Here is a 27982-nt window from a genome sequence, read left to right as displayed (position 1 = left end):
TAACAAAAAAAGACCCAATCAATAAATTGACACTAAACAGACACTTCTCAAAAGAAGAAATATTATCAAGAGATATATGAAAAACTGTTCAACATCCCTAGGAATAAGAAAAATTCAAATTAAAACTACACTGAGATTTCATCTCTCTCAAGTCTGAAAGACAATTATCAAGAACATAAGTAACACTGAATGCTGGTGAGGATGTGAGGAAAAGGGTATACTCATACAACATTTTTGGTGGGACTGTAAATTAGTGTAACCATTCTGGAAAGTAGTATAGAGAGTCCTCAAAAAATGTGGAATGGAATCAACATATTATCCAGGTATCCCACTCCTCAATATAAATCCAAAGGATTTAAAATCAACATACTACAGTGATGCAGTCACATCAATATTTATAGCGGCACAATTCACAATAGCTAAGCTATGAAGCCAACCTAGGTTTCCCCAACAGATAAATGGGTAAAAAAAAAAAAAAAGTGGTATAATATACACAATGGAATATTACTCAGCCATAAAAGAATGACTTTATGACATTTGCTAGAAAAAGCATGAAGCTGAAGACTATTATACTATTATATTGTATATACACACAATGGAGAATGACTTTATGGAATTTGCTAGAAAATGGATGTTAAGAAAACTATCATGCTAAGTGAAATAAGTCAATTCCCAAAAGTCAAAGGTCAAATGTCTTCTCTGCTATGTGGACAATAATTCAAAATAAGGGGGGGGGCAAAAAAAGGAAAAGAAAATCAGGGGAGTAGACAAAGGGGAATGAAATGAAGTGAGGAGTGCTGGGATAGGCAAAGACACTAGACTGAATTCTATGTACATATATGAATATACCACAGTGAATCTCACCATCATGTACATCTATTGGGAGTGGGCAGGGTGGTAAAAGTTAATAGGTTAAATGTCAATGTGAAGAAGTTAGAAAAAGAGTAATAAATAAACCCAAGGAGTATAATAAAAGAAAAGAAATGATGAAGATGACATGAAAGAATAAATTAATGAAACAAAAATGAGAGGATCAACAAAACTAAAAGTTGGGTTTTAAAAAGGTTAAGGATGGAGGACTCAGGTTTTATGACTGCAAAGTAAAAGATGGCACACACACAGAGTGGAGAGAAAGAGGACATGACCTCAGATGCTGCAGATGTGAAACTGATAAAAAAAAATACTGTAACAAGTTTTATGTCACTGTTTTGTTGACTTATTCTATCAGTGAATAAGTATGAAAACTAGCTATGATTATAAATGTCTTTTCCTTCTTGTATTTTACTTTTTGTTGCTTCATATATTTGGGAATCAGAGTTTTAGGTCTGTAAAATTTAGAATTATTCTATCTCTGTTGAAGTGTAGCTTTTATCAGTCAGAAACAACCCAATTTACCTCTAGTAAAGACTTTTGCCTTAACCCTATCTATATTGGAGGTCGGTAGTGTAACTCCATGGTAGAGACTATGTTTAGCAATTGTGAGGCCTTGGATTCAATCCCCAGAAACCAACCCCCAAAGAAAAATATATATTAGTGTTTGAATGACATGTCATTTTTCCACCCTTCACTTCTTATTTTTAAATTTGTTCTTATTAATATGCATTTAGGTACACTGTACACAAAAGGAGCACAAATTCTCCTTCCTCTGGCTGAACAGAGTCACACTGGTAGTGCAATCATACATGTGTATAGAATAATAATGTCCTCCTCATTACACCATCCTTGCCATCCCCACACTTCCTTCCATCCCCTCACTCCCCTCTGCACAATCCAAAATTCCTTCATTCTTCCTCTCCCCCCATCCCACATTATGGATTACATCTGCTTATGAGATAACAACGTTCAGCCTTTGGTTTTCTGGGGTTTGGCTTATTTCATTTCGCATGATTTTCTCCAGCTCCAATCCATTTACCTACAAATGCCAAAGCTTCATTCTTCTTTAAGGCTGAGTAATATTCTATTGTGTATATGCACCAAATTTTCTTTATCCATTCATCTGTTGAAGGGCATCTAGTTTGGTTCCATAGTTTAGCTATTGTAAATCGAGCTGGTATCAATACTGATCTGGTTGCATCACTGTAGCGTGCCGATTTTAAGTCCTTTGGGTATAAACCAAGGAATAGGATAACTGAGTCAAATGGTGATTCCATCCCAAGTTTTCTGAGGAAACCCCATACCGATTTCCAGAGTGCTTGCACCAATTTGCAGTCCTACCAGCAATGTATTTTTCCCCACATCCTTGCCAACATTTATTACTGCCTTGTATTCTTGATGACTGGCATTCTGACTGGAGTGAGATGAAATCTTTTGATTTGCATTTCTCTAATCGCTAGAGATGATGAACACTTTTTCATGTTTACTGATTGATTTTATTTTTTCTTCTATAAAGTGTCTGTTCAGTTCCTTAGCTCATTTATTGTTTTGGGTTTTTTTTTTTTGATGTTATGTTTTTGAGTTCTTTCTATATCTTGGAGATTAGTGCTCTATCTGAGGTGCATGTGGTAAAGATTTTCTCCCATTCTATAGGCTCTCTCTTCTTGTGATTGTTTCCTTCACTGAGAAGCAGCATTTTAGTTTGAATCTATCCCATTTATTGATTCTTGATTTTACTTCTTGTTCTTTAGGAGTCTAGATAAGGAAGTCAGTTCCTAAGCGGACAATGGTGGAGATATGGTCCTACTTCTTCTTCTATTAGGCACAGGGTTGAGGCTGGTGATGTGGCTCAAGCGGTAGCACGCTCGCCTGGCATGCGCGAGGCTCTGGGTTCGATCCTCAACACCACATAAAAATAAAACAAAGATGTTGTGTCCACCGAAAACTAAAAAATAAATATTAAAAAATTATCTCTCTTTAAAAAAAAACCTATGAAACATGATTTCTATATTATAAAATCACCGTTTGTTTAAACGTACTAAGATATTTTCTACTTTTTGTGCTTTTTATTCCTTTTTATATACCAGGCCTTCTACCTAAGAATTTCCTCCTGCCTAAAGTACATTCTTCAGAATTTCCTTTAGTGAGACTTTCAAATTGCAAATTCTTAGTTTTTAATCTGTATGAATTCCCCCCCCCTTAGTGTATAATTTATAGACGTTGTTCCCTTTTAATTAAAATAACATTTCTTCTAGGATAAAATACCTTCTGCTTATGACATCATGGAAGGTAAATCTACCTTCCTCCTCTGGTTATGACAAAGACCTTTTGTCTTCGGTGTTCTGGCCTGTAACTGTAACAAGACTAGATGAGGATTTCCTGTTATTTAATCAGTTTGGGTTCCTGTGCTTATCTTAAATGTGTAAGTTAGTGTTGTTCATGAGCTGAAGAAAATTCTTATTTATTATCTTCAATAATGTTGACTTTTCACCATTTTATGAAAGGCCATTCAGGTTAATTTAAAGATAAACATATGTAATGACTTCTCTTTTATAGTTTTCACGTTTCTTTTGAATATAAGCTAGACAATATTTCAGCTGTTTCCTTCTTCAAATGTATATAAAGTCACCCATTAAAGATGTTTTTAAAGGCTCAATTAGTATAATTTAACTGTATAAGTTCTAGCTATATTTTTTTTAAAAAAATGTTTTTGGACACCTTTATAATTTCTGAACCCTACAACATATTTTCAACTGGTCTTTTGCTTATACATATTAATATATTTGACATGTAACTTATATTCTGATTATTTTAAATCTCTGGTAGATTTATTATTTACTTCTACTCATTCTACTCACAGTGTTTAGTTTTTCTATTTTTGTTTTAACTCTACTTAGAATTTTACTTCTGGGAAAACTTTCAGCTCTAGGGTGAAGATCAGTTTCTCCAAAAAGACCTACTATATGTGCTTTTACAAATCTAAGGATACTCATTGCCAATCTACAATTATAACTTTTATGGAGATAAATCCAAATCAAATTTTTTATTTTTTATTTTTTTTGGTGAGGTGGAAGATCATTTAGATGAGGTTAAAAGTGAATTGCAAACTACAGGAGGGTCAGGTTGCTCAAAATTTGTAGCAGTGATCTTGTCTTCCGTATTCACTCCAAGAAGGTTTTATCTAGACTAAAAGTTTTGAAAATGTGGTCCCCAAACAACAAAATCAATATTACCTGGAAACTTATTAGAAATTCATATTTGTAGGCCTTATTTCACACCTTTGAACCTTAAACTCCAGTCATCTTTGTTTTAACAAGCCGTCCAAGTGACTTGGATGCAAACATAAAAACTAAGAAACATGGAGAAAATCAAAACTGTCTTGCAGTCTTGAAGGATGGCGTTGTTGATGGTGGTTTTCAATTCAGCCTTCTGAAACTCAGCTTCAAGTAGAATAGAAGACTTCTCTGATTCATCACCTCAGAAATACCTTTCAGAAAGATTCTATTATTTCTTCTAATTCCTCAATGTTCCCTGAAGCTGAGGAGAGAAAATTCAAGTTTTCCAGGCTTTAGAAAAATGTGATCTGGATAAGACAGCTTACATTCGCAGATTTAACTTCCCAGAGATCCTGTGCATTCATTTAGTTTCCTTTTTTGAGAATTTTAGCTAGGATTTTTACAAAACCTTTTTGTTGTTGTTTTGTTTTGCTTTCTGACATAAGTAAAAGTGCAAAGGAAGTTAAGAGAGGTTTCCTCAACAGTTATGTCTCTGAGACATCCATTGTGTGTCCATTCCATGGGATTCTACTCAGCAATAAAGAGAAATGTGATATATGCAGCATCTTAAAGATATTAAATAAAATATTAAGAAGTCAATCTCAAAAAGTCCATATAGTGTATGACTGGATTTATATAACACTCTTGAAATGACAAAGTTACAGAAATAGAGAACAAATAATCAATTAGTTCTTGCCAGGGTCTAGGGATAGATTATGGAAGCAAGCAAAGGAAGTCTTATGGTTGTAGGATACACATTTAGATATGTGATAACTTTTTAATAAAGTGTAAAGTTTAAGTTAAATATTCATTTTGTGTTCTATAAATATCCAACTCGCCATTTGTTAAAAAAACCATCCAACCTCTATCATGTACCTCCTCTTTTGTACCTTTGTCAAAAATAAACTGACCTTTCTTATTTGGAGCTATGCCTGGGTTTCTGGTCGTTTTTATTGACCTAGTGGTTTATCACCTGTCCACCAATGCCACACTACCTTGACTATTCTGCCTATATAGGTCTTGATATTAAATAGTGAGACTTCTTTCTTTTCTTTCCCACCCCAGACTGCTTTAGCTACTCAAGTTCCTTTGCCTTTCCCTATAAATTTCAGGATAATTCTGTCTACACCTACAAAAACAAACAAACAAAAACTTGCTAGGATTTTGAAAAGAGTTTTGTTAAACTTAATATATCGATTTGGAGAAAACAGACATTCACATTATACTGAATTTTCCAATCTATGAACACACTATGTCTTGATAATTTATTTAGGTCTTTGATTTCTTTCATCAACACGGTATAGTTTTCAGGATACAAGTCTTATTCATGTTTTATTAGATTTATATCAAGTCTTTTTTGTTTTTATTTTTTAGCAATTCCAAGTACTGTTCTACTTTTAATTTTATTTACACAAGTTCATTGCTAGGCTAGAAAAATACAACTGATTTTTGTATACTGATCTTGTATCCTGTGATCCTGCTAAATTCACTTATTGGTTCTACAAGTTCTTTTGTACATTACATGGGATTTTCTACCTAGATGATCATATCATAAGACAGAAAGAAGAGTTTGATTTCTCCTTTTCTAATCTGCATGTCCTTATCACCAGCTGTCTTTTTGTGCTGCTAACACTATGATAAAGAGTGGTGAGAGTGGCCATCCAGGCCACTTATTTTCCTATTATAGGGAAAAAGTAACATGTTCTCTGATCATTCTTCATCAAGTAGGATGCTAACTCTTCATTTTCTTTATCCAGTCAAGGAAGCTTCCTTTTATTGCTAGCTTCTTCCAAGTTTTAATAAAAAATGGTACTGAACATTGTCAAATGTTTCCGCAACTGATACAATCATGCAATTTTTCTTCATTATCCTGTTAATGTGGTTACCTTGACACACTACAAAGATGAATTTACAAATATTCAGCCAACTCAGAATAACTGGAATGAGTCCATTTTTCATAGAGTATAATTATATTTACATATTATTGAATTACATTTATTGATATTTTGTTAAGGATTTTTTTTTTTTTTACATGTATACTTGTGAAGGATACTGGTTTGCAGTTTTCTCTTTTTGTATTGTCTTTGTCTGACTTCGGTATCAAGACAATGCTGGTTTCATAAAATGAATTAGGAATTATTCCCTTATCTTGTATTTCCTGGTACAGACTCTCAAAACACTGCAAAATCTTCTTTAAGCATTTGGCAGAATTCTCCAATGAACCATCTTGGCTTGATTTTATTTTAAATTACAAATTAAATTTACCTAATGTTTATAGTACTATTCAAATTATCTATATCATATTGGGTGAGCTGCAGTACTTGCAGCTGAGAAATTAGTTCATTTCATCAAAGTCATCAAACATATTTGTGTAGAGCTGTTTATAATATTTACTCCCTTGTTATCCTTTTGATGTTTGTAGGGTCTGTATCTTTTTACACTCCTGGTACTGGTAATTTCTTTCCTTTATCAGTTTGGTCAAAGTTTTGTCCACTGAGTTTTTTTTTTAATGTGAATTATGATAATTTTTTCTTATGAAGATTTACGGTTTGTTGAAAATTTCCACTTTTTAAAATTTGTTTCAAATATATTCATAACTGTTGAAACACTGCCTTGATGGCTCCTTTTAAATAAATATAACATCATGCTATCTCAGTGTCAGCATGCATTGTTTTTTCATTTTTATGGTACTGAGGATTGAATCCCAGGCTTCACTTATGCTAGGCAAGTCCTCTACCACTGAGCTATAGCCCTAGTCCAATTTTATTTTCATTTAAGACAGTCTTGCTAAGTTGTCCACGTTGCCTTTAAACTTGTGATCCTCTTGCCTCAGCCTCCCAGGAAGCTAGGATTATAGGCTTGTGCCACCTATAATCCTTTTAAATTCAAGTTAAAGCTTTCTGGTTCTTGGTACGACAGAGTTTTATTGAAATCTGGATATATGGAATATTATGTAGGAAATTCTGGATCATATTTAAATGTTCTATTGTATAACAGCAGGATTCCCCTAACACTGCTCTAGTGTACATTCTGGTGAACAATTGCCTAGCAGGGTAGAATCAGTTTCCTCACTGGGCTTTTGTGACCATAGTGGGGGAGAAAAAAGGGAAAAAGCTACTCATAATGCACAAAAGTGGGAAATCCCTGACAATGTGTACTCCATGCTCTCCATGTTGTGTCCATTGATATAATGGTAGGAGAGGTTGCCTCATTACAACCTGAAAACAGTTAAAGTGTAAGTCCCCACTTGCCTTTTACTAATCCTGATGATTTCTGTGTATATTGTTTGCCTGGAGTGGAGTGGTTATTTTCTAGAAACTCTGTCTTACTAAGCTACTCCTCTCCTGGTCCTTGGCTAAGGGAAACAGATTTTCCGATTTGGGGGTTTTTTGTTGTTGTTGTTTTTCTCTGTGCCCAACATTTCTGGTTGCCATCCTCTCTACATCCATTCTGGAATATCTAAAGCAATAAAAATACCCAGGATTTTTAGAGTCAGATTATCTGGATCTGGAAGTTCTGAGCTGATGCACCTTTTTCTCTCTCCCCTTTCAGTCTTCTCATGTTTGTTTGAGATACGTATGTTAAGTGTCCCACAATGTCAAGTGTTTTTAGTTGTATTTAACACAAACAGGAAAAAAAAAAAAGTGGACACTTAAATCTATACTACATCACTTTTAAGTTCACTTATATTTTCTTTATGGTTAAGTTTGGTAGGGAGAGGTGTTTGTGTGCATGTGTAAGTGTGTGTTTTAAAAGAATCAGATTTGGACTCAAAGAAATGTTCCTAATTCATTTCATTCATTTGCCTCCTATGACTCTACAAGTACTTGGCAATTTTATTTATTTCACAAAATACTTAGGATTGACTTTTTAATTAAAAAAAGATAACCCAAGAACTGTATACTAGTTGTCTGAACAGCCAAAGTGAGAAGGCACCCAGTAGTTAAGTGAAAGGGTCAACTGTTTGCAGTTCACAAAAATATTGAACCAAGCCATAAAACTAAGAATTACAAATAAGTTTATCTAGGTCTCTTATATTTCTTATGCTCTTGTTTATTCTTTGTGTACTTTACTTTCAGAAACAAGTATGTTAAGTGTCCCACAATGTCAATTAAAAAAATTCTGTTTGTTCTGTTTTGAGCCTTGAATTTTCCACATCTTATTCATAACATAATTCTTGGTTTCCTATCTCATTTCACAACATTTCTTCTTTCAAGCATTTGCAAATTAAAGAAAAAAACTTTTAAATTTTCTGTATCAATTTTTAGATTTTATTTTGACACCATCCTGATTTTAGAAGGCAGATAGAAACACAGAATGAGAGACATCCATAATCACATCAAAATCTTAGAATCCCTGAACTTATAAGCAATTTTACTTTTCTTGTCTCATAGTAATTATAACTATATGATATTGGCATGTTTACATATAAGCCATCTCCCTATGGACTATGGGCATATGGAAAGTAGAAAAATTCTGATATTTTAAAGTTTCCCAAAGTATTTAACATGCTGTCTTGCTCACAGAAGATATCTTTAAAATATATATTGAATTTAAATTCATCAAGATAATTGTTCAGAAAAAAAAAAAAGATTAACTGTTCAGCACATGAGACTAGCTAGCAAATTTATCAACGAGATCTTGGTAAGCAAACAGTACATCAGAAATGTATGCTGAGAGTAACTACCACCAAGATATTAAATCAGCTTCTGTACAGTGACCTGACGTGAAACTCCCCAAAATAAGAATAAACAAAAGAAATGTTTTGGTTTGTACATAATGAAAAACTAGTGACTACTAAGAAACAAAAGCAGATGGCCAATTTGGCAACAAACTTAAGAGATAGTTCTTTGGGAATAAAGACAACATGGAGTTATAAATAGTATCAGAATCTGTAAACTCAAAAGTAGCTCATAAAATTTGTGCAGTTTAAAAATGTATATAGAAAAGGCAAACCATTACCTTAAACTTTCTAAGCTTTATGTGGGCCATATGTACTTAAAATAATCGTCAAAAATGACTAACTATAGCTGCTTCTGTGGTCACAGAGAATCAGATTTTGGATCAAAGAGTCATAATTCATGTGACATTTGTTTATTCTGATATCATTCTGTTTTAACAAATATTTAATATGCATTCCTTAAGTACATCCTGACTAAATTGGAAAAACCAAGAAATTACATATAAGATATATTTAAGGGGTAATGAGCACAGGATTAAAACTACTGAAAACCCACATATGAAATACCCCAGGTCTGTACTGACAAACTTACTGCACAAATTCTCATATACATTATGTGTAGTACCATCTTCTTTTTTCTAACTCCCTTCACTTCAGGTTCCCTGTCCTCTACTGAAAATAGAAAAAAAAAAAAAAAAGCCTACAAAAGCTGTAGTACTCGCCTTATAAGGCAAGTAAAAACTGCCATCAACTGAAGCTTTCACTTAATGTTAAATTAGACAAGTATTCTGGGCACCGAGCCTAGAGCCCACTATGTCAGAGAAACAGGTGAGAAAAATTCATCATGGCTATTATTCCTCATTTTGTCAAAGTATTTAATGTATATCCAAATCCAACCATCATCCCCATGAAGTTCCATATCACTTTAACTTTGACCCAGACCTTCACTCTTTCCCAACCCTCCAAATCTTTCTATGAAACCACTAGAACTACAGCTTGAAATTTCCCTATATCCTCAATCTTTATTGTAATCATTTACTTTGCCTCTTCACTTTAAATGAAATATATTATCAAAAAGACCACTTCTCATATTGCCCCCTCTAATGGTGCTAAAATATCCTTCTTACTCCCTTTTGCTATGATTATCCCCCAACTCTAAGACACATGCACAAAACCTTGCTCCTTTAATGCTCATGTTGCTCAGCTGTCCTCTCTGTTGCTATGATCTACCATTTTCCTAATAGCACCCCCCTCATTGAGGACTTTACATCCTAATTAAAGTCTTCTCATTTACCCTAAGCCCTGCTATCATCTTAAGTGACACATATAATCCTGAGGACAAACCCTCAAAAACCAAAGACATTCACTTCTGGAGCATGTTCGTCTACAATAATCTATAATAATCTACCTCTCATTTACGCCAGTGGTCACTACCAACATATGAAACATATGCCAGTGGATCTAGCCAATATCTGAAACTGACCCATTTGTAGAAAACATAGTTCAGGTATCCCATTGTAACCACTATCTCTTCTGGTAGTTTGTTTTACCATCTTTAATTTGAAAACTATTACTAAAGTTACTAAAGACTCAGATGGTCTTTAGTAATTTAACTTTCTACTGTATCCCTGTCTGTCTTCCTTTTTGCTTTTTCACTAAATTCTTTCTTAGGCAATGTAAATTCCATGTTCTGTTCTATTAAAAAATGCCCCTTATCAATACAATAAACTTCTTAAGATATATGACTACAAGATGAACCTAGCTATCTGATTTGTCCATACCTTCATTCTAGTGCAAATAGAAAAAGTAACATAAGAGGTTAGAAGAACTCAACTCTCAGTTCATGGTCAACCTCAACAAATACACAATAATGCCTCATTTTCTATTAAAATTATAATTACTCCACAAATTTTCAATTCAAATTTTTTTATTCTCTTCAAAGTTCAATCCCTATTATTTCATTTTCTTCACTGAGAAAAATAATAATAAAAAAAATTCTGACGGGGTTGGGTTGTGGCTCAGTGGTAGAGCACTTTCCTATCGTGTTCAATCCCCGGCAACACATAAAAATAAACAAATAAAATAAAGATATTGTGTCCATCTACAATTAAAGAAACATATTAAAAAATCTTTTAAAAAAATTCTTACAACTTCTGCTACAAACACTTTTGCTCAACTCCTCTTGGTTTCTGTCTCCTCCAAAGAAATCTCTTTAAGGCTACAAATGGGTTTCTGGGACATTTATGAAACACATACCACTGTTTATCAATTCAATCCTTAAATCATTATTATCTTCCCTTATATGGCAAGTTGAAAAATGTTCCTCCAAAGAGGTCCTAGCCTTGGAACTTGTGAAGTTATCTTATATGGTAAACTAATGGCAGATATGATTAACTCTACTATAAGTTTCTACATACAAAATCATGTTTTCACATTTAAGGTTAATCATTTAGCTAATCTAGTTTTGATGTACATTTCTTGATAAAATTCTGAATTTTAAAAATTGTGAATAAGAATATATTGAGTCTTTTATGATTCAGATCCTGCATACTTCTTCTGTCACACCACTTTCCAGAACTGTTTTCCTGTAGTCCACTTGCCATATTAGCCTTCCTCAGTTCCTTAGAATAAGCAAAGCTCTCCTGATGCTTCCTACACATGTTCTACTCAACCTGTTTTTTCTCCTCACTAAAGAACTGCTACTCATCCTTCAAATCTCAAACCTCAGCTCAGCTGTCACCTTCTCAAGACAGCTTTGTCTGACTCTTTATTCGAAAGCAGGTGTCTTTGTTCACTTTTTTTTTTCTCCTTTGTACTTATAAGAGCTCTACTTACTCGTTTTTGCAATTCTCTTTTTTCTAGACTATAATCTTCAAGATGGTGGAGGAATGCTTGCATTCATTCTTTATCTTGAAAATTAATGCACAGTACCTAGCATATAGGAAGCACCAAAGCAGAAATTGCCAAATAAACTTAGAAAAAAATATTTCCTTGACTAGTATCACCCATTATATATTAAACGGGTTTAGGCCTTTTAAAAAAAATAGGGTTTTTTGGATAATAATTTGTGAATGTGGTTTTTTAATAATTGAGAATATACTTTATTGTTATTATACTAATTTGTTGTATTAATATAATACACATTAACTGTACAGATTGATGGAATTCACTGTGATATTTTCACATGCATACATCATGAATTAATTATATCCACCCACCCTTTTTCTATCTCTTTTTCCTTTATTTTCTTTATCCATTCATCTGTTGATGGGCACATCTAGGCTGATTCCAAAATTTTGGCTACTGTGAATAATAATCCACAATATTAATTTATTAATCATCATCACCATTCACAATAAACATGAACATGCAAGCATGTCTTTGTATACAGACTTGATTTCCTTTGAATATATACCTAGGAGTGGAACAGCTGGGTCATGCAGTTATTTTATTTTCAGTTTTTTGAGGAACCTCATATGATTTTCCACAGCGGTTGTTCTAATTTATAGTCCCACTGACATTGTTTAAGGGCTCCTTTTTCTCCACATTTCTGCAGGGCTACTTTTCTTTTTTTTTTTTTTTTTTAAATAGTTGCCACTCTACGTATGGTAAGACAGAATCTTTCCCTTATTGCTGAAGATGAGAATTTTTCATATATTTATTGGCCATTAGCATTTTTTTCTTTTGAGGGGGTGTCTACTCAGATCCTTTGCCCAATTTTTTACTGAATTATTTGTAAAACCATAATTCCTGAGTCAGCTCTAAAAATAAAAATTAACCTGACTTCTGCTTCTGGTATGGTGGGATAACTGAGATCACACTTACCCTCTTGTAAACAAAATATATGAAACTATTGTGAGATACTGAACAGTAGAGAGATTAAGTTATGACTGTTACAGACCAATTAAAGAGCTTACCTAATTAAGAAAAAAAAGAAACAACGCTGCAGAAAAGTCCACACTAAACACAGCATGGCAGCATCACTAAGTTGAGACAAATCTAGATGGTGAAGGTAATCAGAATTTGTACAGTATAGGGGGAAAAAAGCTACTCAGAGGAAAAAGAACCCCAGAATTCAGTAAAATGATTCTTTTGTGTTTGAGTACTAATTGGTCTATGTATAAAACAAAACTCCCCAAATTTTAGTTAGAAGACAAATGCCTGAGTTCTTTAAGATGAACGAGTTCCGGAATTTATCCAGAAACAAGGGTAGTTGGACATGGTGGGGTACACCTGTAATCTCAGCGACTCAGGAGGCTGAGATCCTAAGCAACTTAGTGAGGGTCTGTCCCAAAATAAAAAATTAAAAAAAGGGCTGTGGATGTGGCTCAGTGATATAAAAGCTTCTGTGTTCAATTTCCAACACCAAAAAAAAAAAAGGGTAAAATAAATAAATAGAACATATTTCATGTGAAACTGGGCAAGTCAGAGATAAGGAAAACTACAAGTTCTTGTTGTAGTTTAAATGCATTTTATTTTTAAATAACCACAACATTATTTTTCTTTAACAAACAATGTCTCCAATTCAAATAAATCATGGTCAAAATAAATGAAGAATTCAAAATGACATCAGTCTCATTTATCTGTAAGTCATGGTATTATGTGGATGACATGCAGTGCTAATTACGAAGACAGGTGAAAGAGTCAAAATTATTAGCAAATTTACTAACATTTTCCCATTTTTAAACCATCCTTAAAGAAAATCATGTATAGTGGTTGCACTATGCTCACAATAGTCTAGGAGAGTAACCATAATGTCTGGAATCATGTTTTCACCAATGAAGATCTGATAGTTTTTTAAATTAGGAAGGATGTCTTTGTTTTGTTCTGATGCCCCTATCTGGCTTCTGTTCTTCAAGTGTGTCTTTGACTGATTTTATGTAATCTTTGATGTACTTCTCAATAGACTTCTTTTGTGAAGGTGGTTTCCTGCCAAGTGATGCCATGACAATAAGAATCCCAAGTGATTACTGAGCTTTTGGTAACTTAGCCCTAAAGGTCTTCAGCAAAGGGATTTCCACCAGTGAGTAAGTCATCAATGTTATTCTGTGTTCTATTGAGCATCTAGCTCCCTTTCCACCTTCAAGTGTGGCCTATCTGATGTCTCCTGGATCTTATAAGATTATCTCCTGATGAAATACTGGCAGATAACCGTGATGGCAGCTTGAAGGAGACAATAGTGAGCTAGCTTACCAGGAGTGCAGAGTGACTATAGCACTTGGGGAGTGGGGAGAGGACAGAAAGTGGAAATTACAACTTTAAAGTGCTGAGAGACAAAAGTATTGATCTATTATTCGCCTTTTCACTCTCATTCTTTCACAAGTGTACATCTGAGTTTTCCAGAGGCTAAACAACCTGATAACACAACAGATTGTATATTATTTTTTTCTTTTGGAAAAGTTATTTTTCATAAAAATGTTATACATGTTAACTTTATTATTTTGTAAATGAACTGGAAAATATTTTTAAAGTTCTAATTTGCAATAAGAAAACTCTCAAAGGCTAAAGAAAATACTCTTTGAGAATAGCAACAATTTTTAAAAACAAATAAAGATAATCAAAACCCAAAAGGTTTAAGAATCACTGCTTTTAAAAGTGGTAACCTGAGCTGGTGCATAGTTCAGTGGTTAGAGTGCTTGCTTAGCATGCATGAACCCTAGGTTCTATCCCCAGGACTGGTGGGAAAAAAAGAAGAGTGGTGACCTTATAAAATTATTCTTGTGTTAGGTCTGGGTAATGCTTATCTTTAAAAAGAATATGTCCATTTCATCTAAGTGGTTTGATTCTTATCTAATTGTTTATAATATTCCCTCACTCTTTTTAATATGTACAGGATATACTGTCATGTTCCATCTTTTCTCCATATATTATTCATTTGTGGCTTTCTTTGTTTACATCAGTCTGAGTAGAAAATATTTAAAAACTTTACTGATTTTGTCCCCCCCAAGTCATTATATAAACCTTGTCCCTCAAATATCTGACACAGATGGAGTTTCCTAATGACCCTGTGAGTCCTCGGATCACACTATGAAAATGGTGATATAAAAAAATTACAGCAACATTTAGAAGGTCTGCACCTCACTGAACCAGTTATTTTCCAAATGATCAATACATGATGTTTCAAACTGAAACACAGTCAAAAGACTCACTTAAAATGCAACACAGATCAACAGATTTTAATATGATAGAGGATGGTAATTTCACTTTATGGCTTCAGATTTCACACTGTAGTTAATTTGTTAAATTTTGTTTTAGTATAAAAGAAAATTTTCAAATTAATTGTGTCCTGAAATAGGAAGTACCCATAAGAACTTCTGCTATATAATGAAGTATAATGGTCATCCTGGGAAAAGCACTTGTAAGCTACTTATTAATGGAATGACACACAAACAAGCTATAGGGATCTGAACTAGGATTTGGATGACAGTTTATTGGAAATGAACAAAGTGAGCCTAACACTTCAAGGAAAACATACATCAGTATTCATTGCCAATGATAAAATTCAAACTTTCTAGTGAAAATTAGAATTTTGGCAAATATACATTCATTTCTGTGAGTGATCTAAAGATTTTGCTGATGGGGCAGTGATATTAACAAATTTTTTTTATATTACATAATGCAGCAGTTTTTAAGATTTTTGGTGTCAGAACCTCTACACACTTTATAATTTTGAGAAGAACTTTGTTACCAGAGAACTGTTATTTATGTTGACTGTATCTATCAATATTTACCATATTAGATACTAGAAATGAGCATTTAAATTTTTTAAAAATTGCTTTAAAACAACAACAAACCTATTACATGTTAACGATCATTTTGATGAAAAAAACTATAGTGAGAAAACGTGTCTGTTTTACATTTTTGCAAATCTCTTTATTGTCTGGCTTAATTTCCGCTCAATTTCAAATGGCTGGACTGTCTTATTTGCTTCTGCATTCTGTCTGTTGCCACATCACAGGTCAGGTCACATGGCCTCTGGAAAACTCTTGAGAATAGACATGAAAAAGATAAGTAACATCTCAGTATTACTATGAAAACAGTTTTGACTTCAATAAACTCCTGAAATCCCTTCCTATTTTTCCTAATGTTAAAGTTAAGAAATGGTGATAGGACTTAGCAGACTAAGCTACAAAATTTATTTCTGCAAATTTGTAATTTTATAAAAATTCTTACTCTGTTAAAGACACCTTTCTTTTTTAAGCAAAATCTATTTGTTTGACTTGATCCCTAATCAAATCCAAGCAGTTATTACTACTCTACTCCCCAATTAATGTATGCTAATATAATTGTTGGATCCCTTATAAATAACCAAGTATGTACCCATGCATACAAATATAATCTCTCTCACAAAAAATATATGAAAAGAAATACACCAAAATATTACTAGCTAGGTTATGGGTACTTTTGATCTTTTATCTTTACTTTCCTCCCAATATTTAAATGTATTTGCCTTTTGTTTTTAAAAAAATAATTGGAAAAATGCTTTCTGCTGCTTTCTTCCTCTCATTAGCACTAGCTAATATTCTCTGCAAAACCAATGTGCTATGACCTGAGGGAACCAGCAGGCCTTAGTAACTAGGAAAAGGCAAAGAATAAAAACAAAAACAAACCAGGAAATAGAATATACAGTACCCCATGTTAACATACCAAAGAACTGGAATTTAGAACTTTGATCTAAAAAAATCTAGGATTATGAATAAAAATGTTCTTCCTATAAAACAGTTGTTGTTCTACAGTTGTAGCAGTAACTATGTAAACCATAAACCAGTTAAAACATTTAGCCCTGATTCTCATTTAGTTTTATATCATCACAGAATATAATATTTTAAAATGCATACTCCAAATGGATTTAATATACTTTTTTTAAAAAAGGGCCTCCATCATGACGGACCCCTGTCGGTACCTGGTTCCCATCAGTCAATGAGGAGCTCCCCTGGCTGCCTTCATCTTGGGACACTACTAATACTTTCACAGCTCCTTTGATGTAGGAACCTAAACCCTGGGACACTGGACAGAGTCTGGAGACAATCACCCACCACAGCACCACACACCACAACGCTGCATCTCTGATCACATCGCACAACACCATCATGGCCCACTCTTGCTGCCCCATCTCTGAAAGCTGCTGTTGCTGCCTTGGGTTACCTCAGCTGCAGCCATCATCATCTTTAGTTGAGGCAACTCCCATCTTGGGACACAGACAGGGGCCTAGAAGCAATATCAAGGAAACCATAGTCCCCTAACCACCTCCTCCTCCACAGCCACTAACCCAGCACAGCACTTACAGCTCTGGAATCCTGGTTCTGATCTGCCCAATACAGAACAGCTCTCCAAAACAGGCACCCAGGCCCAGAGCTAAACACAAATGACCTCCGGAGTGAGGTTTCTAACTGGGAAGTAGAAAATGCGGCATGTGTGTCTGTGTGTGTTTGTGTGTGTGTGTGCACGCGCGCGAGAGAGAAATACAGTTTAGAGACTAAACCAGAGAAATTGTGGGGTCTACAGGCAATCTAAGTAGGCTAAGACCAGGTGCCCACATCACAGGAGTGGTCCCCAAAAGAGATCCTTGGGGAACAGTCATCCAATAGGAACTGGCAAGTGCTATACCCCTCCTCCAGGAGTTCCGCCTCCAAGATCAACCCTCACACACTAATCAGCCTCACCACCCTAAGGGTGGAAATGCCAGCAAACACCAGACAACCCTGCCTTTCAGATGAGAAGGGAAGCAGGGAAGATACTGAACTCCAACAGAAACAATCGTTCAATTTTCCTTCCATATTTTTTTCCCTCTCCCTTTTCCCACCCTCACATCCCCAACATTTGTGAAACCAAGCACGTTTTTATGAATTAGGCTACTGAGGACTGGGATGCTGAATAGTATATTATAGTTTTGTTGTATATTCTTTTATTTTTTATTGTTATATTTTTTCTTTTATTAATTTTTGTTTTTGTTTGTATGCTTTTTATACTCTTGCTCTCTATTTTCTTCCCATTTATTTGTCTCCCCAGAATTTCTTTCTCTTTTCTACTGCTACCAGCCAACTTCTTTTGATTCCTCATACACACTTCCTAAGATCTAATAGCTCTATATCTTCACCTCCTATCTCCTTAACATCTCACCCTATACTACCAGGTTTTCTCTTCATCCACCATTAGAAACTGTAGACCCTTGAGGAGATCCAAGATGGCAGAGTAGAGGAGATCCCTTCCTGGCTGCTCTGTGCATGAATCCTAGAGAGCAGTCAGGCGGTTTCTCCATGGGGGACGGTTTCTCCATGGGGGACGGTTTCTCCATGGGGGCTCGCCTTAACGGATTGCAGCTTCTGGGAGTGGACAGGATCCCAAGCAGTGGGTTTTCCCAGAGTCCACCACCAGAGAGGCAAGCACAGCATAGAAGGCACAGAAAGCAGAGACACTCCTTGCCAGCGGGAATCTGGACAGCTGCACCGGGTGAGTCCGCTGCAGGCGGAGATTGGGCGCTTCCACTCGGCTCTCTGGTGTTGGAGCAGAGACGCCAGGTCATTGCCCCTACAAGGCTGCAGTGCACCAGGCTGCAATCTGCTTCAGCGCAGGGCAACGGACCTAGTTCTGGACACAGCGCAGGGACAGCCCAGCTCCCTCCACCTCCCCGGACACACCGGCCAGAAAACAGATGGTCTCCATCTTGGAAAATCTGTCAACTTTTGGTGGATGTGGCTAACAGAGAGGATTGGCCTCTGAACAGGTGTGTGGTTCCCCCTTCTCCCCAGCTGTGATAACACCATTCATACCAGCTTTTGGTGGGCAAAGCTATCAGAGGGACTAAGACTGAACAGGTTGTCAATTTCCAACCCCCCCTCTCCGCAGCTGTGATGACGCAGTGACTACCCAACGCAGAAATAGCGCTCAGGCAATAAGGAGAGTGGGGCAGCCAGGGCACTGCCTGCCTTGAGTAAACCGAGGACTGTGGGCAAGAGATCCTTCAGTTGGGACCTAGTGGGCAGGAGAGGGGAGGGGGAAAGAGATGGGGAGACCCCAAGAGACCAGACTGGAGAGGCTCCAAGCAGGACAGGGAGAGCCTCCTCACATGGGTTGCTTCCACTACCCTGAGGGCAGAGACTCAACCCGGAATACACAACTCCATCTACTGGAGAGAAGAAAAAACAATTGTAAAAGTGGTTTTTTTTTCCTTTTCTCTTTTCATTTCTTCCTCTTATTTCTTTTTGTTCTTTTCTTTTTATTTTTCTTCCTCCCTCTCTTCCTCTTTCAACCTAATTTTTACTATTTCTACTGAGTGTAATTTACAAAATACATGTTTGTTTCTATGCTTATTGTCCTCCCACATACTTGTTTACCCTAAAATACCTCCTGTCTATTCTTCTACTACTAACCCTCTTCATTAGAGATCTCCTCCAAAGTTGCTAAGATATATTAACCCAATATCCTCACATCTTTCCCCCTTAACATAATGTCCTATACCTGATCCCCAGTTTTCTATACGCCACAGGAAACTGTATGCCTTTTATGAAACTACTATATTTTAAATAATAATTGAATCTAACATTTCTAGACATAGAGACTATAAATGTCTTAATAACAAAAACTTGCTCACAGATGATGTATTGTTGATATTGGGAACTGTTAGCATTGTCCTTCCCCACAAATGAGATATTTTGGAACTATACAAGAGCACTACAAATCTATAAGGTAAAAACAATAACACACCAGTCTCACCAAGCTGAAAAGAAACACGACAACATGAAAAGACAAGGAAAGAAAGTACTACAAACAATGCAAGACAACACATCATTAGAAGAATTAGCATCAACAGCAGAAAGAATGACAGATAAAGATTTCAGGATATACATGATTCAAATGTTTTGGGGTATCAAGGAAGACAACAAATCCCTACAATGAAAGATCACTTTGACAATCAATTACATAAACAAATCCAAGAAGAAAAAGATCACCTCTACAGGGAGACAGAGATTATACAAACAAAAAACAACAAACAAACAAACAGAAATCCTGGAAATGAAAGAAATAATAAACCAAATTAAAAACGCAAATGAGAGTATCACCAAGAGTATCACCACTTAGAATATAGGACATCAAAGAAGACAACGTATACCATCTTGAAATGAGCGTAGAAAGAACAGCGCAACTGATAAGAAACCATGAGCAGAATATCCAAGAAATATGGGATAACATAAAGAGACCAAAGTTAAGAGTTATTGGGATAGAAGGAAGTATAGAGGTCCAAACCAAAGGAATGAGCAATCTGTTCAATGAAATAATATCAGAAAACTTTCCAGACATGAAGAATGAAACAGAAATCCAAATCCAAGAAGCCTACAGGACGCCGAATGTGCAAAATCACAAAAGACCCACACCAAGACACATTATAATGAAAATGACCAACATACAAAATAAGAAGAGAATTTTAAAAGCCACAAGAGAAAGGAATCAGATTACATACAGGGATAAACCAATTAGGTTAATGGCTGATTTTTCAACACAGACCCTGAAAGCTAGAAAATCCTGGAACAACATATTTCAAACGCTGAAAGATAAATGGTTCCAACCAAGAATCTTGTATCCAGCAAACGTAAGCTTCAGGTTTGAAGATGAAATAAAAACCTTCCACGATAAACAGAAGTTAAAAGAATTTGCAGATAGAAATCCGGCACTTCAAAACATCCTTGGCAAAACATTTCATAAAGAGAAAATGAAAAATAATAATCAAAACCAGCAGTGGGAGGTAGTATACTAAAAGAAAAACTAATAAAAGAGGAAAACCAAGTCAAATTAAATAACAAAAATAAACAAATATGGCTGGAAATACAAACCATATCTCAACAGTAACCCTAAATGTTAATGGCTTAAACTCACCAAAGACATAGGCTAGCAGACTGGATTATAAAAAAGATCCAAAAATATGCTGCCTACAGGAGACTCATTTGTTGGAAAAGACATACACAGACTGAAGGTGAAAGGTTGGAAAAAAATTATACACCACTCACAAGGACTTTGGAAGCAAGCAGGGGTGTCCATACTCATATCAAATAAAGAAGGCTTCAAGCAAAAGTTAATCAAAAGGGATAAAGAAGGACATTACATACTGCTCAATGGAACCATACACCAACAAGACAACAATCATTAATATATATGCCTCAAACAGTGGTGCAGCTATGTTCATCAAACAAACTCTTCTCAAGTTCAAGAGTCAAATTGACCACAATACAATAATCTTGGGTGATTTTAACACACCTCTCTCACCACGAGACAGATCTTCCAAACAAAAGTTGAATAAAGAAACTATAGAACTCAATAACACAATTAATAACTTAGACTTAATTGGCATAGATAGAATATATCAACCAACATCAAGCAGATACACTCTCTTCTCAGCAGCACTTGGATCCTTCTCAAAAATAGACCATATATTATGCCACAGGCAACTCTTAGCAAATACAAAGGAGTAGAGATACTACCATGCATTTTATCTGATCATAATGGAATGAAATTGGAAATCAATGATAAAATAAGGAAGAAAAATTTCTGCATCACATGGACACTGAACCATACACTACTGAATGAAAAATGGGTTACAGAAGACATCAAGGAGGAAATCAAAAAATTCTTAGAGGTAAATGAGAACATAGACACACATATGGAAATCTCTGGGACACTATGAAAGCAGTACTAAGAGGAAAATTCACTGCATGGAGTTCATTCCTTAAAAGAATAAAAAGCCAACAAATAATTGTCCTCATACTACGTCTCAAAGCCCTAGAAAAAGAACAAATCAGCAGCAAAAGCAGTAGAAGGCAAGAAATAATTAAAATTAGAGCTGAAATCAATGAAATCTAAATAAAAGAAACAAGATTGACAGACCCTTAGCCATGCTAAAGAAGAGCAGGAGACAAAGAACCCAAATTACTAGCATACGTGATGAAAAAGGCAATGTCACCACAGCCACTACAGAAATACAGAAAATAATTAGAAATTATTTTGGAACCTTATACTCTAATAAAATAGAAGACAGTGAAGGTATTGTATTGATAAATTCCTAAAGTCATATGACCTACCCAGATTGAGTCAGGAAGATATACACAACTTAAACAGACCAATATCAAGTGAAGAAATAGAAGAAGCCATCAAAAGATTATCAACGAAGAAAAGCCAGACGGATATACAACAGAGTATTACAAGACCTTTAAAGAAGAACTAATACCAATACTCTTCAATCTATTTCAGAAAACAGAAAAAGAGGGAGTACTTCCAAATTCATTCTACGAGGCCAATATCACCCTAATTCCAAAACCAAAGACACTTCAAAGAAAAGAAAAAAAAAAAAAAAAAACTTCAGACCAATATCTTTAATGAACACAGATGCAAAAATCCTCAATAAAAGGGTGTTAGAAGAATTAAATGAAGGACTCTTTGTAAAATGTGGGCACATACACACACCCATGAAGCTGAAGCCCAAACACAATGTAATACTTGTAAAGAAGCAGAAATTACAAACATAATCTATAATATTGTACACTCAGTTTTCAAATTTCAAGCAAAGAAGCATTCAGTAAATTAAGCAGATCAGATCAAAAATGACAGAGCAGCCACCTCAAGAAATTTCCATTGGCCTAATTTGGGAAAATGTGTGCTACTGCCTCATCTCCATCACCACCACCACCACATGAAACAAGCAGAAGGAAAAAAAAAATGAAAGAAATCAATGAAATTGAAAACAGGGAAACAGAGAACACAAACAAATGATCTCTGAAAATATATATATATATTGATCTCTGAAAATATAAATAAAATAAGCCAGCCTAATCAAGAAATAGACATTGAGAAGACACAAATTATTAATGGAAAAATGACAGATGGGTCATTACTGCTGATCCAAAGTACATTTAAAGTATGATAAAGGAATACTATGAACTATTCTACAGCCACAAATTTGATAACTAAGATGAAATGGACTAATTCTGTGAAAGAAACACTCTACCAAAGTTCTCCCAAAGAGAAATAGGTAATCTAAATAGACCAATATCTATGAAAGAAAACCAATCAATAATCTGGATAGACCTATGTCTATTAAAGAAACTGACTCAACAGGTTATCAATCTTCTAAAACAGCACCAGACCCAAAGAGTTTTGTGGTGAAATCAATCAAATATTTAAGGGAAAAAAATGGTATCAGTTCTCCACAAGCTTATCCAGAACAACTACAAACACACTCATTTTAAGAGGTAGCATTACCCTAATATCAAAACTGCATAAAAACATAACAAGGAAGGAAAATTACAGACCAACACTTCCCCTGAACACAGATTTTAAAATCTCGACAAAATATTTGCATATCAAGTTCAACAATGTATAAAAGAATTATTCAACATAACCAGGTGGGATATATTCCAAGTGTGTAGGGCTGATTCTAAAAATGATTTGATACAGCCTACCACATGAACAGGCTTAAGAAAAATCATGATAATATCAATGGATGCAGAAAAAAATCTGACAAAAATCTAAAACTCATTCTTGATAAAAACTCTCAAATCAATAATACACATCTAAAAACCAATCAATTAACGCCCAAACTCTACAGTTAACATGATACTTAACAGTGAAAACCTGTATAATTTCCCTCTAGGATAGAGAATAAGGCAAAGATATCTTCTCACCACTCTAATCCAATATCATGCTGGAAGTTCTAAATGTTTCACAGTCTTATGCAGCCTCTTATTTCTCTCTTTTTTTTTTCTGTGTGTGTGTGTAGAGGGGGGGTGCTGGGGATTGAACACAGGGCCTTGTGTTGGCAAGGCAAGCACTGTACCAACTAAGCTATATCCCCAGCCCCCTTCTATCTTCTCTTGAGAAATAAGAGACAATCTGAAGTATTCTATTTCAGATGGTCTTTATCAGTAGAGTTTTGGTTGATATGTTAAACTTTTAGAAGATAGGAACTATTTCTTGAACTGATTACCTTTATTTCATCTCACCATCTTGATAATGTTCCTGCAGTATCAGACTGGGAGGCAAGAAATAAAACTTTTTTGTTTACAAATGACACGACTATGTGGGAATTCCTAAAGAATCCTTAAAAAACAAAATCATAAAAACCCTCCTACTAATTGATAAAGCTACTTCATTAATTGTCGCAGTCTGGTGGGCACGAATCACCGAGCTGCCACAAAGCCTTGTAGGTTCAAACACCAACTCTTTATTCCCCAACTCTCACTGGCACTGCACACATACTACACGGGAACACACACCTTCCACTGAGCTCCGGGTGCCCAATCTCCCCAAATCTCCTGGAGAACTGCAAGGGAACTCCAAAGTAGAGGGCACCCGAGGCAGATTCCTGAGGCAGATTCCAGGAGCCACCCTATTCCGGAGCAGGGTCCATATACAACTCAATCAATCCAGCATCACAGTAATTATATACAGCTTACCTCAAATCATCATCTCAATGGTTCACTGGCTTCACCTTTCAACCATTCCCTCTGGCAATATGCCAGGCGTCATTCTGACTGGCTGTGGCTCTCAACAATTAATTGATAAAGCTACTGTTGAGTTAACACTTCTGATACTGCTATACATCTAATCTGGAGCTGAACAACTAAGTAAATGGAAGGCTTAGGGTCAGAGGCAGGTTCCTCCCTGTTGGAAAAAGTTTATCAGTCAATAAAGGGAGTTTGCCAGCATATATATAGTACTGAGTAAGAGTTGAAGACAGTTAAGAATTTGTGATGCTCAAATCAACATAATAGATGGTTGCATCTATTATATTACAGAAATATTTATATAATTCTAAATATAATTTTGTGTATATCTATACATCTGCATTTACACAGAAGGACAGGTATTTCAGACACACACACACACACACACACACACCCCTACATTATTTTTTAAAATTTTTTGTTGTAGATGAACATGATAACTTTATTTTATTTATTTATTGTTATGTGGTGCTGAGGATCAAACCCAGTGACTCATGTGTGCTATGCAAGTACTCTGCCACTGAGCTACAATCCCAGCCCACATCTCTATTTCTTTCATTTTTCTCAGCTCTAGTTGCTGAGAGTGACTAAAAGGAAGAACACTTCAGTAGCAAGGAGCACACCTAGCACCCAGGTCTTGGTTTCTAATACCATTCTCCAGTGAAAAGAAACAGGACTCTCTGGAGAAAAGAATAATTCTAGGACTGCGATAGAAAATACATACAATGAGCTGAGAGCATCTTGTAGTGACAAAAAATAAGGAAGTGCTCAAAAATAAACAAAAAACACCCACCCTGAGTTACGTGTATTAAAAGCATACAGGAGCCAAATCAAATAAAGCAACAAAATAAAGAAGCATTGAATTACAACTCAAAATATAAAATAAATATCCACACATTCATACTGACATAAATGAACAGATTACACTGGAGAAAAGAAAAATCACCCATACTGAAGAATTTAAAATAATTTATATTTAGAATATAAATTATAGATTTTTTAAGTGTAAGCAATGCAGCCACTTCCTCCAAATACAACAGTACAGAAAGAAGAAAACAAGTAACTCTAAAGTGGAAAAATGTGACAAACATTTTCTGAACCAAGGGAAGAAGGTCAACATCAACAGTCATAAATTATATTAATAGTATGTAGTCTTGATACAATGTAATGAAATGCTACTTTATCTCTGTGATCTTCCTTCCAAAAACTTGTAACTCCAAGCTAAAAATGAGAAAACTGTCAGACAAATTTCAATAAAGGGACATCCTACAAAATACCTAAACAGTGCTCCATGAAACTGTCAAGATCATCAAAAAGAAGGAATGTCTAAGAAACATAGCTAAGAAATCCTACGGAGACAGGATAACTATTGTGATAGCTAAGTATGATATCTTGGATGGAATATTGTAACAGAAAAAGGACCTTAGATAAAGATCAGAAAACTGAAAAAGAAAGGAAGCTGAAAACATGGTGAGCTTCAATTAATAACAATGTATCACCAATGTTTGCTAATTTGAAATATTGAAAACAGGAGAACCTGAGTGGGAGATAAAAGTGAACTCTAATATGATCTCAATTTCTTTATAAATATGTAATTCCTAAAACCAAAACCTGTTTAAAAAGAAAAAAAAGAAATAGTGATTGAAATGATTATAAAACAAAGAAAAAAAACCCTCTGTGATACTGAGAAAGTTATTTGGCTATTATTAGAGGTGACTATTAACCAATTCTCAGAATAAAGGGTTGGTATATTGAAGGGCAAGGGCAATAAACAAGTAAGCATTTATCTAACCTTGTTAGGAAGCACTAGCTGACAAAGGAAAATATTTAAACAAAAACAAAAAACAAGGAAGGTTGACTAATAGATGCAGAAAAACCCAGTTATATAAAGCACTATTTTGCAATCCCAAATGAAATAACTGATTCAGACACAGTTAAACAACAAATGCTAAAAATATCAGGTAAAAGGCTGCTGGGAAATGGAACATTCAGAGGCAACCAAAATTTCACCTCATTGACCTATAGCTAATTGCAAAGCACAGGAGTGTGGGCAACCCATCATTATATTGAATAGATATGAGGAATATTACTTAACCAAATGATCATAAGACAACCTGATGTCTGTATTATGTGTTAATATAACATACATAAGAGCACCAAAACTAAAAATCCTAAACATAATCCAGCTTTTAAACCCCACCCATTTTTAGGAAACACACTGCCTAAAGGTACAATTTAAAAATCATAAGAAAATAATCAGACAAATCTAAAACGTGGGAACATTCTTAAGACAGTTGGCTGGTCTCTTCAAGAAGCCAATGTCATGAGGGGAAGAGCAGAGGTGTGAACAACTAATTGCATTATTAATAGTGACTAAAGCAACAATAATCAAATACAATGTATAAACTTTGAATGAATCATAGTTGAAGAAAACCAGTTACAATTTGACCTTCTGCAAGGAAAAAGGAGGAAGAGGAAGGCAGAATGGAACCCTCCTGTGATAGTATCTCTCCCCCACCTCCTAAGAATATCAATACACACTATCCACAAGTGAAAATACCTTCACAAGAAGCAAAGAAACCAGGTGAAACATCACCATTCCCATTTGTAGCACAAACTGACCTATTGGAGGAACAATTGAAAAATCTTGAATATATACTGTTTTTAAAAATTCCTCCTTAAGTACAACTTATGTAGGAGAATGGATTTATTTTTAGTAGATGCTAGCAAATTTATAGGTCAAGTGCTGCCAAAAAAATAAAAAATAAAATTATCTGCTATACAAGTGCTCAATGTAGTGTTATTTCAATTTGTACATACGTATGAACATTCTTAATAAATTGGGAGTATCACAGAAAATAAAGTCATGTAAAAACATGGTGTGATGATCAAGTATAACAGCAGATTCTATGCACAGGTGTAACACAGAAACAGATTAATCTTAAATCAGTCTCCTATAATACATATACTGCAGGAACATTAGCAAGATAGTGAGATGAAATAAGGGTAATCAGTTCAAGAAAAAATTCCTATCTTCTAAAAGTTTAACTTATCAACCAAAACTCTACTGATAAAGACCATCTGAAATAGAATACTTCAGATTGTCTCTTATTTCTCAAGAGAAGATAGAAGGGGGCTGGGGATATAGCTCAATTAATCCAGTGCTTGCCTTGCAAACACAAGGCCTTGGGTTCAATCCCCAGCAAAACACACACACACACACAAAAAAAAAAAAAAGAAAAGAAAAGAAATAAGAGGCTACAAAAGAAATACTATTTTTCCTCTTCATATATAATGGTTGAGTGTGATAGAAAATTGGTAATTTTGAAATTTAAGAAATATGAGAATGGGTTGAAAAATCAAGGACATGAATTAACAAATAAAGACCGTAAATACATTTACATACACATGACAGTAATAGTACATCAAATCAAAACTAATAACATTTTATGTATCTAATAGGATTCTATAGAATTAAATTCTCTCTAGTCCCTTACAGTACTAGTTTAGCTGTATTGCAGAGATACACTGCTATACAGCACAACCATTAGTCCAGCTCCAAAGCTGACTCTCCCATTTAATAACTCAAGAGGTTATTCTGGGGTTTCTCTGTGGAACAATTTTTAAAATTTTGCTCAACATGACTTCTCAATACCCCCTTT

General features: G+C 35.0%; 1 protein-coding gene and 1 pseudogene across 1 annotated transcript in view; both read right to left on the bottom strand.

The window, feature by feature from the left end:
• The window catches only part of Mapk8 (mitogen-activated protein kinase 8), a 106109-nt gene that overhangs the window by 70163 nt on the left and 7964 nt on the right, over positions 1–27982 (bottom strand). The gene's annotated exons all lie outside the window — the stretch shown is intronic.
• LOC113199102 (translationally-controlled tumor protein-like) lies at positions 13495–14077 on the bottom strand (annotated as a pseudogene).

This window comes from Urocitellus parryii, chromosome 5, assembly GCF_045843805.1.
Source record: "Urocitellus parryii isolate mUroPar1 chromosome 5, mUroPar1.hap1, whole genome shotgun sequence".
In the NCBI taxonomy this organism is placed as follows: Eukaryota; Metazoa; Chordata; class Mammalia; order Rodentia; family Sciuridae; genus Urocitellus; species Urocitellus parryii.
Note: the sequence above shows the minus strand (reverse complement) of the source record. Positions and strands in the feature narration are given on the sequence as shown.